Here is a 15,185-nt window from a genome sequence, read left to right on the forward strand (position 1 = left end):
CCTATAACCCCACAGACACTATAACCCCACAGGCAGGATAACCCCACAGGCAGGATAACCCCACAGACACTATAACCCCACAGACACTATAACCCCACAGGCAGGATAACCCCACAGGCAGGATAACCCCACAGACACTATAACCCCACAGGCAGGATAACCCCAGACAGGATAAGGATAACCCCACAGACAGGATACCAGGCAGGCAGGATAACCCCACAGGCAGGACCCCACAGACACTATAACCCCTCAGACACTATAAACCCGCAGGCAGGGTAACCCCACAGGCAGGATAACCCCACAGACACTATAACCCCACAGGCAGGATAACCCCACAGACACTATAACCCCTCAGACACTATAAACCCACAGGCAGGATAAGACCTCAGACACTATAACCCCTCAGACACTATAACCCCACAGGCAGGATAACCCCACAGACAGGATAACCCCACAGGCAGGATAACCCCACAGGAAGGATAATCCCACAGAGACTATAACCCCACAGGCACTATAACCCACAGGTACTGTAACCCCACAGGCAAGATAACCCCACAAGCAGGATAACCCCACAGACAGGATAACCCCACAGACACTATAACCCCTCATAACACTATAACCCCACAGGCAGGATAACCCCACAGGCAGGATAACCCCACAGACAGGATAACCCCACAGACACTATAACCCCACAGACACTATAACCCCACAGACAGGATAACCCCACAGGCAGGATAACCCCACAGACAGGATAACCCCACAGACACTATAACCCCTCAGACACTATAACCCTCAGACACTATAACCCCACAGGCAGGATAACCCCTCAGACACTATAACCCCTCAGACACTATAATCCCACAGGCAGGATAACCCCACAGACAGAATAACCCCACAGACACTATAAACCCACAGGCAGGATAAGACCTCAGACACTATAACCCCTCAGACACTATATCCCAACAGACACTATAACCCCACAGGCAGGATAACCCCTCAGACCCTACAAACCCGCAGGCAGGATAACCCCACAGGCAGGATAACCCCTCAGACACTATAACCCCACAGACAGGATAACCCCTCAGACACTATAACCCCTCAGACACTATAACACCTCAGACACCATGAACCCACAGGCAGGATAACCCCACAAGCAGGATAACTTCTCAGACACTATAACCCCACAGGCAGGATAACCCCTCAGACACTATAACCCCTGAGACACTATAATCCCACAAGCAGGATAACCCCAGAGACAGGATAACCCCACAGACACTATAAACCCACAGCCAGGATAACCCCTCAGACACTATAACCCCTCAGACACTATAATCCCACAGACAGGATAACCCCACAGACACTATAAACCCACAGGCAGGATAACCCCACAGACACTATAACCCCACAGGCAGGATAACCCCTCAGACACTATAACCCCACAGACAGGATAACCCCACAGGCAGGATAACCCCACAGACACTATAACCCCACAGACACGATAACCCCACAGGCAGGATAACCCCACAGACAGGATAACCCCACAGACACTATAACCCCACAGGCAGTATAAGACCTCAGACACTATAACCCCACAGACAGGATAACCCCACAGACAGGATACTATAACCCCACAGGCAGGATAACCCCACAGACACTATAACCCCACAGGCAGGATAACCCCACAGGCAGGATAACCCCACAGACACTATAACCCCACAGACAGGATAACCCACAGACACTATAACCCCTCAGACACTATAACCCCACAGACAGGATAACCCCACAGACACTATAACCCCACAGGCAGGATAACCCCACAGACACTATAACCCCACAGGCAGGATAACCCCACAGACACTATAACCCCACAGACAGGATAACCCCACAGACAGGATAACCCCACAGGACAGGATAACCCCACAGACATTATAACCCCACAGACAGGATAACCCCACAGACACTATAACCCCACAGACAGGATAACCCCACAGGCAGGATAACCCCACAGACAGGATAACCCCACAGACACTATAACCCCACAGACAGGATAACCCCACAGACAGGATAACCCCACAGACAGGATAACCCCCAGGCACTATAACCCCACAGACAGGATAACCCCACAGACAGGATAACCCCACAGACACTATAACCCCACACAGACACTATAACCCCACAGGCAGGATAACCCTCAGACAGGATAACCCCACAGACAGGATAACCCCACAGGCAGGATAACCCCACAGGCAGGATAACCCACAGAGACACTATAACCCCCCACAGACACTATAACCCCACAGGCAGGATAACCCCACAGACACTATAACCCCACAGGCAGGATAACCCCACAGACAGGATAACCCCTCAGACAGGATAACCCCACAGACAGGATAACCCCACAGGCAGGATAACCCCACAGGAAGGATAATCCCACAGAGACTATAACCCCACAGGCACTATAACCCCACAGGACAGGATAACCCCACAGACAGGATAACCCCCCCACAGACACATAACCCCACAGGCAGGACCCCACAACAGGATAACCCCACAGGCAGGATAACCCCACAGACACTATAACCCCACAGACAGGATAACCCCACAGACAGGATAACCCCACAGACACTATAACCCCACAGACAGGATAACCAGGATAACAGGCAGGATAACCCCACAGACACTATAACCCCACAGACAGGATAACCCCACAGGCAGGATAACCCCACAGGCAGGATAACCCCACAGACACTATAACCCCACAGGCAGGATAACCCCACAGGCAGGATAACCCCACAGACAGGATAACCCCCAGACAGGATAAACCCCACAGACACTATAACCCCACAGACACTATAACCCCCCACAGGCAGGATAACCCCACAGGCAGGATAACACCAGACAGACACAGGCAGGATAACCCCACAGGCAGGATAACCCCACAGACACTATAACCCCACAGACACTATAACCCCACAGGCAGGATAACCCCACAGACACTATAACCCCACAGACAGGATAACCCCACAGGCAGGATAACCCCACAGACAGGATAACCCCACAGGCAGGATAACCCCACAGGAAGGATAACCCCACAGACAGGATAACCCCACAGGCAGGATAACCCCACAGACAGGATAACCCCACAGACAGGATAACCCCACAGGCAGGATAACCCCACAGACAGGATAACCCCACATAACACAGACAGGATAACCCCACAGACACTATAACCCCACAGACAGGATAACCCCCACAGGCAGGATAACCCCACAGACAGGATAACCCCACAGACAGGATAACCCCACAGACACTATAAACAGGCAGGATAACCCCACAGGCAGGATAACCCCACAGACCCAGGATAACCCCTCAGACACTATAACCCCACAGACACTATAACCCCACAGGCAGGATAACCCCACAGACAGGATAACCCACAGACAGGATAACCCCACAGGCAGGATAACCCCATAACCCCACACAGGATAACCCCACAGGCAGGATAACCCCACACAGAGATAACCCCACAGACACAGGAAGGATAACCCCACAGAGACTGTAACCCCACAGGCACTATAACCCTACAGATACTATAACCCCACAGGCAGGATAACCCCACAGGCAGGATAACCCCTCAGACAGGATAACCCCACAGACAGGATAACCCCACAGGCAGGATAGCCCCACAGGCATGATAACCCCACAGACACTATAACCCCACAGGCAGGATAACCCCACAGACACTATAACCCCACAGACAGGATAACCCCACAGGCAGGATAACCCCACAGACACAAAAACCCCACAGACAGGATAACCCCACAGACAGGATAACCCCACAGACACTATAACCCCACAGACACTATAACCCACAAACACTATAACCCCACAGGCAGGATAACCCCTCAGGACACTATAACCCCACAGACAGGATAACCCCACAGGCACTATAACCCCCACAGGATAACAGGATAACCCCACAGACAGGATAACCCCACAGACAGGATAACCCCACAGCAGGATAACCCCACAGGACAGGATAATCCCACAGAGGCTATAACCTCACAGGCAGGATAACCCCACAGACAGGATAATCCCAGAGACACTATAACACAACAGACACTATAACCCCACAGGCAGGATAACCCAACAGGAAGGATAATCCCACAGAGACTGTAACCCCACAGGCAGGATAACCCAACAGGAAGGATAATCCCACAGAGACTGTAACCCCACAGACACTATAACCCCGCAGACAGGATAACCCCACAGACACTATAACCCCACAGACAGGATAACCCCACAGACAGGATAACCCCACAGACACTATAACCCCACAGACACTATAACCACACAAACACTATAACCCCACAGGCAGGATAACCCCTCAGACACTATAACCCCACAGACAGGATAACCCCACAGGCACTATAACCCCACAGGCAGGATAACCCCACAGACAGGATAACCCCACAGACAGGATAACCCCACAGGCAGAATAACCCCACAGGAAGGATAATCCCACAGAGACTATAACCCCACAGGCAGGATAACCCCACAGACAGGATAATCCCAGAGACACTATAACACAACAGACACTATAACCCCACAGGCAGGATAACCCCACAGACAGGATAACCCCACAGGCAGGATAACCCAACAGGAAGGATAATCCCACAGATACTATAACCCCACAGGCAGGATAACCCCACAGACACTATAAACTCACAGACAGGATAACCCCACAGGCAGGATAACCCCACAGACAGGATAACCCCACAGACAGGATAACCCCACAGACAGGATAACCCCACAGACAGGAAAACCCCTCAGACACTATAAACTCACAGGCAGGATAACCCCACAGGCAGGATAACCCCTCAGACAGGATAACCCCTCAGGCACTATAACCCTACAGATACTATAACCCCACAGGCAGGATAACCCCTGAGACAGGATAACCCCACAGACAGGATAACCCCACAGGCAGGATAGCCCCACAGGCATGATAACCCCACAGACACTATAACCCCACAGGCAGGATAACCCCACAGACACTATAAACTCACAGACAGGATAACCCCACAGGCAGGATAACCCCACAGACAGGATAACCCCACAGACAGGATAACCCCACAGACAGGATAACCCCACAGACAGGAAAACCCCTCAGACACTATAAACTCACAGGCAGGATAACCCCACAGGCAGGATAACCCCTCAGACAGGATAACCCCTCAGACACTATAATCCCTCAGACACTATAATCCCACAGACAGGATAACCCCACAGACAGGATAACCCCACAGGCAGGATAACCCAACAGGCAGGATAACCCCACAGGCAGGATAACCCCACAGACACTATAACCCCACAGACACTATAACTCCACAGACAGAATAACCCCACAGGCAGGATAACCCCACAGGCAGGATAACCCCACAGGCAGGATAACCCCACAGACACTATAACCCCACAGACACTATAACCCCACAGACACTATAACCCCACAGGCAGGATAACCCCACAGGCAGGATAACCCCCACAGATAGGATAACCCCCACAGATAGGATAACCCCCACCCCCACAGATAGGATAACCCCCACAGATAGGATAACCCCACAGATAGGATAACCCCACAGATAGGATAACCCCACAGATAGGATAACCCCCACAGGCAGGGCATCACCTAATGGAGAATGACTCATGTTGTTGTTACCAGGAGGAGAAGATGCTGTGTTTTGGTCTCTGTGTTGTTTACTACTATAATATACTGTATGCATTTGGAAAGTATTCAGACCCCCTTGACTTTATACACATTTTGTTATGTTACAGCCTTATTCCAAAATGGAATAAAATCATGTGTTTCCCTTATCAATCTACACACAATACCCCATAATATCAAAGCAAAAACAGTTTAGACATTTTTGCTCATTTATATTTTTTAAATATACTTAAAAATAACATTTACATAAGCATTCATACCCTTTGTCCAGTAAATTGTTAAAGCACCTTTGACATCACATAACATCACATAGAATAACAGAATAACATAACATCACATAAAATAGCATCACATAACATCACATCACATAGAATAACATCACATAGAATAACATCACATCACATAGAATAACATCACATAGAATAACATCACATAGAATAACATCACATAGAATAGCATCACATAGAATAACATCACATAGGATAGAATAACATCACTTCACATAGAATAACATCTCATAACATCACATAGAATAACATCACATAACATCACATAGAATAACACCACATAGAATAACATCACATATCACATGACATCACATAGAATAACATCATATCACATAGAATAACATCACATAGAATAACCAAATAGCATCACATAACATCACATAGAATAATATCACATAACATCACATAGAATAACATCACATAGAATAACATCACATCACATAGAATAACATCTCATAACATCACATAGAATAACATCACTTCACATAGAATAACATCACATAACATCACATAGAATAACATCACATAACATCACATAGAATAACCTAATAGCATCACATAACAGCACATAATGTCACATAGCATCACAAAGAATAATATCACATAACATCACATAGAATAATATCACATAACATCACATAGAATAATATCACATAGAATAACATGACATATCACATGACATCACATAGAATAACATCACATAGAATAACATCACATCACATAGAATAACATCACATCACATAGAATAACATCACATCATATCACATAGAATAACATCACATAGAATAACATTACATCAGATAACATCACATAGAATAACATCACATCAGATAACATCACATAGAATAACATCACATCAGATAACATCACATAGAATAACATCACATAACATCACATAGAATAACATCACATAACATCACATAGAATAACATCACATAACATCACATAGAATAACATCACATAGAATAGCATCACATATCACATGACATCACATAGAATAACATCATATCACATAGAATAACATCACATCACATCACATAGAATAACATCACATAGAATAACATCACATCACATAGAATAACATTACATCAGATAACATCACATAGAATAACATCACATAGAATAACATCACATCAGATAACATAACATCACATCACATAGAATAACATCACAGAACATCACATAACTGGTGGGCCAATAATATTGGGCCAATAGCAGGGTTACTAGTGAATTAATAATATTGGGCCAATAGCAGGGTTACTAGTGAATTCATTATATTGGGCCAATAGCAGGGCTACTAGTGAATGAATTATATTGGGCCAATAGCAGGGCTACTAGTGGATTAATCATATTGGGCCAATAGCAGGGCTACTAGTGGATTAATCATATTGGGCCAATAGCAGGGCTACTAGTGGATTAATCATATTGGGCCAATAGCAGGGCTACTAGTGGATTAATCATATTGGGCCAATAGCAGGGCTACTAGTGGATTAATCATATTGGGCCAATAGCAGGGCTACTAGTGGATTAATCATATTGGGCCAATAGCAGGGCTACTAGTGAAGGTGTGCTTGCTAGCTTGTTTTAAAATGAATCTTAATGTTGTTTCAATGCTTGTAGCTGAAATGGTTCAAGAATGGCAGCATTTAACATTTCTACCACTGTTTTTATTTTTATTGAATCCATGAGGTTTTAGGCTAATTTATGGTCAATACCACGGTTATAAATGTGTGTAGAAATGTTTTTGAATGTACTAAATAGCCTGAATATGAAAAGTTGGTTTGGTGTCTTTAGCTCCAACGGTTCAAGAGTTACCTATAGTAAGTTATTTTATTCAAATTTTGAAAGTTTATGCAGATTTATATAGTTATAAAGTTGATCAAAGTTTTTAAGAATTGGAAGTTAGGATAGCCTGAAAATGTTTAAGTTGGTTTGGTGTCTCTAGCTTGAAAGAATGAAGAGTTACTGTTGTTGAATTATTTTATGCAAATGTAAGCACATTTATATAGTTATAGTTGATAAATATTCAAAAGATGTTGAAGTTAGGATAGCCTAAACATGTGAAAATGTGTTTGGTTTCTCTAGCTTCAAATGTTCAAGAGTTATTACTGTTGTTGAATTATTTTCTGCACATTTATGTAGTTATAGTTGATAGACGTTTGTTTGAATTTGAAGTTGGGATAGCCTGAATGTTTTCAAGCTGGTCTTGTAGCTTAATTGGTCAAGGAGCAGGACCAACTTGAAAAGCTACCCCTGTATTCCCGTGATTTAAAATCATCTTAATTTATGCAAATTGAAATTGTAAATGTATAACTTGAAAAGTATAAAAGACATCAACACATTTTAAACATTTCAGCCTAAACAATATAGGAGTTGAGTGATAAAGAATAAGAAGAAGAAGAAGTATGTTGAAGATGTTACCGGGAGATTATGCTTTGCAAGCGCCACAATAATCTGTAGTTCTGCCCCCTGAACAAGGCAGTTAACCCACTGTTTCTAGGCCGTCATTGTAAATAAGAATTTGTTCTTAACTGACCTGCCTAGTTAAATAAAGGTTAAATAAAATAATATGAATATGTAAGAAAGCTAGATTTGTGCTTTGTCTTCAGCAAGCACACCTAATAAATCACGAAAGAGCGTTTTTATTGACATGGGTTTTGCGTGATGGCAAGGCAGACCAACAAATTGATGGACTGTCACTTTAAGAGAATTGATTTCCATATTTTATTCGCCTTGTCTGGGCGGACCGATTTGTCACTGGTACTTGAGAGAGAGAAAAAACACTTGTACAGAAACTGCAAACGTTCATCTGAGAGACTGTAATGCAAGAGGTTGAAGGATACGCAGCTCTATTTAATTCTGGAGAATCAGTAACGACAAGTTGACAAGATACCACCAATCACAACGAAAGTAACTTACTTAACTGGCGGTGAGTCCTACATATGATTCAGTTCGTAGGGTAGTTTATAAAATGTCATTTGTAGATTTTGGTTGAAGTTGTCAGTGCGCTGCCCGGTCACCCAGTTTGTAAACAAATGCAGTGAACATGCTCCGTCATCGGGTTGTGTGTGATGGATTGTCTGTCAACCGCTTTCTGTTTACAGTGAAATAGCCTCCAGGCAGCGCAATCAAGGAGGGCCTTTAAACGAGTTAATTAATGCATTTTTGAATCAATTAAAGTTAGCCTATTTAGCTGATAATTAATTGATTGAGTGACTGAATAGAATGAAAGTGCGGATCAGTTGTTCTGCTTCTTGCCTTGTTTCCACACACCACTGTTGTTTAGAAAATCCGTTTTAGATGACATTTTGTGTTGTGGTTGACCTGTAGTAAGAATGTTTTGGATTTATGTCTGGAATTGATAGGCCAAATAAAATCCGACAACAAGGGAGTTGAGCGTCCCAACTCACGCGACTGATATCAGATTGAGATGGGAATGATTTCGCTGCACGGGATAAATTAATGACGTTTTCCTCATAATTAACCCTGGCAGTGTGTGTGTACTTTCAAGAGTCTGTCGCACTGTCATGTATTGTTTTCGCTACAATGTCCAAAGCTAAATCAATATGTAATTTACACGACACTATGTTTATCGCACGTCAGTATCACGTTATAACATATTTGCTACGCACACAGACCCATAAACGGTTTGTTTACTTGGAGAGTGACGGCCCATGGCAGCCTGCTTGCCACGCGAACCTCAGCCAGCCTGGTCTCATAGACTAGACATGTTGGGCGGCAGGTAGCATTGCGGTTAAGAGCTTTGGGCCAATAGCCGAAAGGCTGCTGGTTCGAATCTCTGAGCCGACTAGGGGGGGGGTGTATGTTGATGTGCCCTTGAGCAAGGCACTTTACCTAAATTGCTCCTGTAAGTCACTATGGATAAGAGCGTCAACTAAATTACGTAAATGTACGTAACATATTAAACATAAATCAGAGACACTCAAATTAGTATGATATAGTGCGCTGAAAATACTAGACCCATATCGCACATCACTGTCACATCATTAACAAAAAAGTACAATGTACTAAGCGTTGAACACTTCATCAGATTTGCAAACGTGAAGCCAGTCTTTAAAGGTGTCTCGATGGGCTTCCCCTGAATCCCTGACCAGAAGCAGCAAGGGACTGGAATGTCCACCAGGGGAAAAGGCAGGGTCCCTCTACATAAAACCTCTATAGGCCAGTCCTAGACCTTCAGAGGTGCACATCCATGGAACACTCTATCAGAAGAACACAAACGGTTGGAATCTTTTTTTTAGTACATTCTAAATAAACACCCAAAACGGGTTACTACAGCTCCAACAGTACAATCCTCTATGAACTATGGTGTGTTATGCTATGTTTATTTTATTATGATTGTTTGATTATGTATTTATTTATTTATTTATTTATTTTTCCCCCTGTTTCCCTTCAAGTCCATCTAAGGACGAGTGCTGAACGTTTTGTTGTTGTTGCGTGAGCTAGAAACACTATAGTGCAATGCGTCAGACGATCGTTTGCTCAATGGGTCCATGTGTTTGTACTTGTCCCTATCTAAAGAAGCAAAAACAAAGGTAGTGTAGTTCGTTGGGGTGGATGGGTAGGCATGTAAGGCTAATGTCTAGCAAGCCAAAGTTTGCGTGTTCAAATCTTATCACGGTCAACATTAGCAGTTTTTTTATATATAATTAGCAACTTTGAAAATACTACTTACTACTTTTTTTAGCTACTTTGCAACTATTTAGCATGTTAGCTAATAGCTTTAGCCACCTAGCTAACATTAGCCAGAACAAATTGGAATTCGTAGCATATCGTACGTTTCCAAATTCATAATATATTGTATGATTTGCCATTAATAATATCATATCATACGAATTGTAATTCGTAACATATAATACCTAATGGATAATGGACATCCACAAATGAATACATACAATACGAAACGTAACATATCATACTAATTTGAGTGTCCCGGATATACATTTACTATGTTACGTCTACCCCTGAATCCAGGTTGCCTCAACAGATGAATGTAGGCTGATGGGGGTTCCCCAGACTAGCACCACATGCCCCCAAATTCACCCCGATTTCTAGGATGACTTTGAATTATGAAGAAAAACGTTTTTAAAAGCCATTTTGTTTAGATTGTAACCTATTTCATATCCAATAATTAGACATGATTAGGAATTATATATATTTTTTTCAAAACAATTTCATGGTAATTAGAAAATACACACCATTTAGACAGGCTGTGCTGTGCCAATGATGCCTAGTACTGCATTCTCCCATAGCCTGTCACAATAGCAGGTGCCTGGGTATACAGCCCACCTTGCGCCTTGACCTTCTGCCAATAAAGGGAGAGATGTGGAAGAGAGACAGAGAGAGAGATGTGGAAGAGAGACAGAGAGAGAGATGTGGAAGAGAGCCCAGTGCACAGACTGAACAGCAGAGGGAAGAGGGAACTACTCTCCTCTGCAGTCTCAGTCCCTGTGACCGTGCAGTAGAAGTTGGCATGCCTGTGTGTGTGTGTGTGCGTGTGTGTGTGTGTGTGTGTGTGTGTGTGTGTGAAACCCTGTGCCAGCCTTCTGCCCACTGCCAGTGTGGTTTACTTACTAGTTGTGTTCATAGTATCTGAAGTTACACTTGCTGTAGCATACCATAGGAAAGTGCCTAGTAGTGCTTCATCGGGTATCATTTGCCTAAGTACGGAGCTCTGCGCCACCGCCCTGCCACAGACAGATATCCAGGTGAAACACTGCCCAGTGTGACTGCTCATCATCATCAAACTATTTGGAAATGTCTTGTACAATATTTCCTGACATAAATAAATACAAAATGTTTACATTTAAATATATGTATATACTGTACTCTATATCATCTACTGTATCCTTATGTAATACATGTATCACTAGCCACTTTAACTATGCCACTTTGTTTACATACTCATCTCATATGTATATACTGTACTCGATACCATCTACTGTATCTTGCCTATGCTGCTCTGTACCATCACTCATTCATATATCTTTATGTACATATTCTTTATCCCCTTACACTGTGTATAAGACAGTAGTTTTGGAATTGTTAGTTAGATTACTTGTTGGTTATTACTGCATTGTCGGAACTAGAAGCACAAGCATTTCGCTACACTCGCATTAACATCTGCTAATCATGTGTATGTGACAAATAACATTTGATTTGATTGATTTGAAACTATTTGGAAATGTCTTGTAAAATATTTCCTGACATAAATAAATACAAAATGTTTACATTTAAATATCTGTCAAACAAAAATAATTGGCCAAATCATATTGTATTTTTTTATTCATTACAATATGATTTGGCCAATTATTTTTGTTTGCCAGATATTTAAATTAAATTGTATTCATGTTGGTATGTTACTCACAGTCACAATTTAAATGATATCACTGTCACAGTGTTGTCTTGGTGACCAGAACGTGATCTCCATGTATTTATATGTAAAGAGGCATTGTAAGAGGAGGGGGGAGAGGGAGAGAGAGAAGGAAGGGGGGAGAAAGGGAAGGAGGGGGAGAGAAGGAAGGGGGAGAAAGGGAAGGAGGGGAGAGAGGGAAGGAGGGGGAGAGAGGGGGAGAGGGAAGGAGGGGGGAGAGGGAAGGAGGGGGAGAGAGAGGGGGGGAGAGGGAAGGAGAGGTAGAGAGAGGGAGAGAGAAGGGGGGGGAGGGGGAGAGAGGGAAGGAGGGGAGAGGGAGGGGGAGAGAGAGGGAAGGAGGGGGAGGGGGAAGGAGGGTCAGAGAGAGAAGGAGGGGGAGGAGGGAGAGAGGGAGGGAAGGAGGGGGGAGAAAGGGAAGGAAGGGGGGAGAGAGAGGGAAGGAGGGGGAAGGAAGGGGAGAGAGGGAAGGAGGGGGGGAGAGAGGGCAGGAGTGGGAGAGGGGGAGAGAGAGGCAGGAGGGGGAAGGAGGGGGAGAGAGAGGGAAGGAGGGGAGAGAGAGGGAAGGAGGGGGAGAGAGAGGGAAGGAGGGGGGGAGAGAGAGGTGAGAAGGAGGGGAGGGAGAGGAAGGAGGGGGGGGAGAGAGAGGTGAGAAGGAGGGGAGGGAGAGGGAAGGAGGGGGAGAGAGAGGTGAGAAGGAGGGGAGAGAGAGAGGGAAGGAGGGGGAGAGAGAGGTGAGAAGGAAGGGAGAGAGAGAGGGAAGGAGGAGGGGGGAGAGAGAGGTGAGAAGGAGGGGAGGGAGAGGGAAGGAGGGGGAGAGAAGGTGAGAAGGAGGAGGGGAGAGAGAGAGGGAAGGAGGGGGAGAGAGAGGTGAGAAGGAAGGGGAGAGAGAGGGAAGGAGGGGGAGGAGGTGAGAAGAGGGGAGGGAAGGAGGGGGAGAGAGAGGTGAGAAGGAGGGGAGGGAAGGAGGGGGAGAGAGGTGAGAAGGAGGGGAGGGAGGGGGGAGCGAGAGGGAAGGAGAGGATGAGAGAGAGGTGAGAAGGAGGGGAGGGGAGAGGGGGAAGGAGGAGAAGGGAAGGGGGAGAGAGAGGTGAAGGAGGGGAGGGGAGGGGGAGGGAAGGAGGGGGAGAGAGAGGTGAGAAGGAGGGGGGAGAGAGAGGGAAGGGGGGGGGAGAGAGAGGTGAGAAGGAGGGGAGGGAGAGGGGGAGCGAGAGGGAAGGAGGATGAGAGAGAGGTGAGAAGGAGGGGAGGGAGAGGGGGAGCGAGAGGGAAGGGGGGAGAGAGGGAAGGAGGGGGAGAGAGGAGGGGGAGGGGAAGAGGGGGGGAGGAGGGGAAGGAGGGGAGGGGAGGGAGAGGGAAGGAGGGGGAGAGAGAGGTGAGAAGGAGGGGAGAGAGAGAGGGAAGGAGGGGGAGAGAGAGGTGAGAAGGAGGGGACGGAAGGAGGGGGAGAGAGGTGAGAAGGAGGGGAGGGAGAGGGGGAGCGAGAGGGAAGGAGGGGATGAGAGAGAGGTGAGAAGGAGGGGAGGGAGAGGGGGAAGGAGGGGGAGAGAGAAGGAGGGGGGAGAAGGAAAGGGGGAAAGAAGGAAAGGGAGGAGGGGAGGGAAGGGGGAAAGAAGGAATGAGGGGGAGAGAGGGGAGAAGGAGGGGGAGAGAGAGGGAGGGGGAGAGAGAGGGAAGGAAGGAGAGGAGGGGGGGAGAGAGGGAAGGAGGGGAGAGAGGGAAGGAGGGGGGAGGGAGGGAGAGGAGGGGGAGAGAGGAAGGAGGGGGAGAGAGGGCAGGAGGGAGAGGGGGAGAGAGAGGCAGGAGGGGATGGAGGGGAGAGAGAGGGAAGGAGGGGGAGAGAGAGGGAAGGAGGGGGAGAGAGAGAGGGAAGGAGGGGGAGAGAGAAGGAGGGGGGGAGAGAGGTGAGAAGGAGGGGAGAGAGAGAGGTGAGAAGGAGGGGAGGGAGAGGGGAGAGGGAAGGAGGGGGAGAGAGGTGAGAAGGAGGGGAGGGAGAGGGGGAGCGAGAGGAAGGAGGGGATGAGAGAGAGGGAGAGGGGGAAGGAGGGGGAGAGAGAAGGAGGGGGAGAAGGAAAGGGGGAAAGAAGGAAAGGGAGGAGGGGAGGGAAGGGGGAAAGAAGGAATGAGGGGGGAGAGAGGGAAGAAGGAGGGGGGAGAGAGAGGGAGGGGGAGAGAGAGGGAGGGAGAGAGAGGGAGGGGGGAGAGAGAGGGAAGGAGGGAGAGGAGGGGGAGAGAGGGAAGGAGGGGAGGGAGAGGAGGGGGGAGAGAGGGAAGTGGGGGAGAGGGAAGAGGGGGAGGGGGGGGGAGAGAGGGAAGGAGGGGGGAGAGAGAGGGAAGGAGGAGGGGGGAGAGGGAAGGAGGAGGGGGAGAGAGAGGGAAGCAGGAGGGGGAAGGAAAGAGAGAGAAGGGGGAGAGAGAGGGAAGGAGGGGGAGAAGGAGGAGGAAGGAGGAGGGGGGAGAGAGGGAAGGAGAGAGGAGGGGGAGAGGGAAGGAGAGAGAGAGAGAGAAGGGGGAGGGAAGGGGGAGAGGGAAGGGGAGAGAGAGAGAAGGGGGGGGAGGGAAGGGGGAGAGGGAAGGAGGGGGAGAGAGAGAGGGAAGGAGGGGGAGAGGGAAGGAAGGAAGGAGAGAGAGGGAAGGGAAGGAGGGGGAGAGAGGTGAGAAGGAGGGGGGAGCGAGAGGGAAGGAGGGGATGAGAGAGAGGTGAGAAGGAGGGGAGGGAGAGGGGGAAGGAGGGGGAGAGAGAAGGAGGGGGGAGAAGGAAAGGGTGAAAGAAGGAATGAGG

At 47.1% G+C, this 15,185-nt stretch overlaps 1 protein-coding gene across 1 annotated transcript in view; it reads left to right on the forward strand.

The window, feature by feature from the left end:
• The first annotated feature begins 8,790 nt into the window (after positions 1-8,790).
• The window catches only part of LOC112235305, a 29,307-nt gene continuing 22,912 nt past the window's right edge, over positions 8,791-15,185 (forward strand). The window contains exon 1 of the mRNA XM_042321361.1: positions 8,791-8,941. The gene's annotated coding sequence lies outside the window, so the exon portion shown is untranslated. The remainder of the gene's footprint in view (positions 8,942-15,185) is intronic.

This window comes from Oncorhynchus tshawytscha, linkage group LG05 (genome assembly GCF_018296145.1).
Source record: "Oncorhynchus tshawytscha isolate Ot180627B linkage group LG05, Otsh_v2.0, whole genome shotgun sequence".
NCBI lineage: Eukaryota > Metazoa > Chordata > Actinopteri > Salmoniformes > Salmonidae > Oncorhynchus > Oncorhynchus tshawytscha.